Genomic DNA, 4,175 nt, shown 5'->3' with positions numbered 1-4,175 from the left:
CAGGTTTTTTTTTTTTTGTACTAACACTTTAGTGGTATTTAGCACAGGCATAGCCAGACTTCTTGTTTAGGGTATGTAAAATTTGAAGATTATCTTTTTTAAAAAGGAATACAAGTTTAAATTTAGTTAATTATTAAACTGATTTAAATATATTTTTACAACTTAGATAAATATTTACCAATACAAAATTAAAATTAATTAAGTAATTACAATAATTAACATCATGACATGTTTATACAATAATTGAATATTAATTATTATAAAGTCGATCTTCTTTTATAATGAACTTTATTTTTGAAGTCATCTATAACGGCGTCGACATCAATATGTACTGAAATTTCTTGTTCAATTGCTATAAGCATTAGACTATTCAATCGTTCATGGACCATTGATGTTCTTAATTTTGATTTAACTTGAGTTAATTTGGAAAAAAGTGTAGGTACTTCAAGTAAGTATAGGTATAGTTTAAGACTTTAATCCGTTTTGAAATTGTACAATTAACGGAACTAGCAAAATATGTATGTACTATGTAGTCAATATTATAACTTCTCGATAAAAAATTAAAAATCGTTATCTCATGGATCGTTTTTAAATTAATATAGATATTTTGACATAGATACTAGGTATTGATAATATTATGTATTAAATATTTTGTTTCATTGGTTTAAGTTTATTGTTTAAAACAGACAATTAGGTATCCAAAATTTTGAAAAACTTATTTACAAATAAAATATAATAATGTAGGTACACGTTGTACTTACCTACCTACCTATTATTATATTGATTTTAATATTTAGATTTTTTTGTAGGTTCCTACCTACCTGATTTATATTAATAAATAAATAAACACAATTTTATTGTAATACCGCTAGCTTTAAAAACTGCATTAATTTCCTTGTAATTGAGTTTCTTTGGTTTCCGAAGAATAAAATATTAATATAGGTACAAATCAATTTAATAACATGATATATTGATATGACTTCTGTAGGTACTACCAATTACTAAAAAAAAACACATCAGGCGAGTTTTACTTTTTAGGCCAATTCTCGTCGCATCACACATTTGAATAATAAAAAAAACAGCGTACAAGTTTTCTACGATTTTTCCACGACTCCGAATCCGAAACGCCGACTCGTTTTTTTCCCTCTCGAAACTATCTTATTATACCTATAGGTACCTACGTCCTCCTTGGCTCTCGACCGCCGATGCGTCTCCATTATCACGATGATTTCAGGCGCCACTGAAATGGAAGTACCTTTAATTTGTCAACGACCACCGTATACTTTTCGCCACAGTTCGCGTTCCGCGTCAAACGTAAACAGATTTGTTATAATATTATTAGACGACAACGAAAATAATAATAATAATAGGCGGCCGCAGGTGCGACCAGCCGCCGTAATGTCGTCAATAGCCGATCAATCTTCAGCCGCGAGTTCTCTACGCGTTTATTGCGTTATAAGTTTAACAAAAAAACCTAAAAAAAAAATAGAACAACGGAAAAAATCTAAAAGGTGTAATATAATATATTATATTATGTAGGTACAATACATTATATTATATATTATTATATTATACGCACGTGGGATGCTGTGTGAACACGAAAACGCCTTTTCAATCACAATTTATATCCGTTTGGAAATATTTAAGGGCGACGTTGATTTTTTTTTGGTTTTCACACGGATGAGGTTTTTTATTTTGTACTAGCTGATTCCGCGCACTTCGTTGCCCGTAAAAAATTACAACTCTTAAAAAATTATGATAGTTATTTGTTTAACTCCTTTTGGGTGTAACTCGCTGCAGCTTGCAGTAAGTGAACCTCAGCCACCTTGGTATAGGCAATGTGCGAAAATTCGATTTGATGCAAGCTTGCACCTGATCCGCCCGATAAACCAATGGTAAGTGGCAACCAATAAAATAATATACTAATTTTTACTAATTATTTCTCCTATAACCCATAGCAACCATTTATAAACAAAAATTTCCATCGTAAATCTCAAAATGCCTGTTAGAGCAGTGAGCGCCTTCCCAGGGTGGATCTACCGGGACCAATTATGAACCTAAATCCGGGGAATATTTATATATATAATATAAAATATCCTAGACTGACAAACCATCTTCGTTTTTCGTAAACAATAATGATATTTTATCATTGAATTCAAATGTAATACCATTCATTACAGACTACAGTACCCACTTGTAACTTACATCACAGCAGAAAAACATCGGCTTAGGTAACCATTTTTTTTTTAGATTTACGTTTATACAATACTATTTATGAGAATCTTTATTTCACATTTATAATCCTTAGCTATAAATATTGAACATTTTATCATTTTTTTAACTACAATAAATTTGAAAATTTTCGAGATTTTGATAAATCCTGATCAATTTTAACTTTAAACACTCATAAAATATTACTGTGGATTTACGATCAACATTTTTTTAATTTCCACTAACGACTTATGTGGACCGTTGTATCACATTTTCAAGTTTTTTTACCGAGCAAAAATTTTTTTATCGACAATAATTTAAAAAAAACCTGATAAAACTCCAAATTTTCTTAAACCTATAAATAGCTCAAAAATAGTGGCAATATTTCGAACATTTTATGGTGTTATAAATTGCTAATATAAACATTCAATGGAAATTGCATGTATCTACGGTTTTTTTTTTAAATAACACTAACAAACTAAATTAATTTTTTTCAAAAACTACCTAAGGTACCTAAAGTTATACTGTCACCAAAAAAATCTAAAATAAAATAGAAAGGAAGTTTTTTTTATTCCTATTTTATATCAAAATTGGACGAAATTAGATATTCAAACAAAGAATACCAACGATCTTAGTGGGTAATTTCTATGTGATTTAAAAATATTATTATAATATAGGCTAGCTGACAAACCGTCTCTGTTCAGAAGAAGTAGTTATTAATTTCTTCGTATACAATGAATCATGATTTATCACTGAATTCAAATTGTACACTATTAATTACACTACTACAGTGACCCACTTATAACTTAGTAACCTATTGTACAGCAGAGCAGTATCCACCTTTTAAATATAAATATTATAATATATTTTTTAATCATGATCAACTAACAATAAAATCAATATTTTTAACCATACCAATATTATGTACTACAATTTATTTTATTGTCAGTCTTAACTCCTAAGTCTGAAAAATGGAAAAAAAAAATATTGATTTTGTAAAAATATCGCTAGACGTAATTTAAATGTGTATAAAATATAACCAGACCAAATTTTACAAAAAAAAAATAAAAATAAAAGTTACGCGATTTACAGCGGTCAGCGCCTGTTTTAAATCCTCATCACTCACACAACACCGATTTTGATAGGACAACGACAATCAACGACTGAAGACGTCAACGCAGACCTTGCGAAAGATGCGCATTTACCAGATTTGTGCCTAAACAATGGAACATGTTTGTAAATAATAAGTAATCGGTTAGTTGTGAAGTAGTATAGTACAATTATTAATTATTATATTTGTATGTGAATTGGAGACCAAGTAAAAAAAAGAAAAAGTAGTTTTGTATCTATATATTGGACCCCTTAACGAATTTCCCGGGTAGGTACCTACGCTACTGTGTGAATGAATTTATTATTAGATTATATGATTTAAATATCCGGTATAGACAATCAAGTTACAATTGTATTTAGCATATTATAAGCAACAATTAGCACATTTCAAACTTCAGGAAATTGTCATATGTACATGTAGGTATGTACAAACTATGGCACTACACACACACACACACCTTAACATACACAACTATAGTCACTATTATAGATATATTATAATATATACCTATACATAGTCCAAATGGGAATCCTTTATTAAACGGTTCAACAATTAAATTGCCTTCATTCTGTCAATGTATATTATTTATCATATATTGACAATTTAAATTATATTTTAGGCTAAACATTGCAAAAGCCGATAGTTTACACTATCCCTTTAAAATATGTCATCAATAATAAATAAAAAATAAATCACAATTGAATATTATACAGAGTAATTCATACAGCATGCTCACCCCCATTTTTTACTTTTAAAGAGGACGCTACACCCGCATACGTTGTCTCCCGTCTTACAAATGTACGACATGGCAAAAACTGTTTTGCGCGGGACAACTTTTCTAGCAACATATTTG

Source organism: Acyrthosiphon pisum, chromosome A2, assembly GCF_005508785.2.
Source record: "Acyrthosiphon pisum isolate AL4f chromosome A2, pea_aphid_22Mar2018_4r6ur, whole genome shotgun sequence".
Lineage (NCBI taxonomy): Eukaryota > Metazoa > Arthropoda > Insecta > Hemiptera > Aphididae > Acyrthosiphon > Acyrthosiphon pisum.
The sequence above is the reverse complement of the archived record's forward strand: the minus strand, read 5'-3'. Positions refer to the sequence as shown.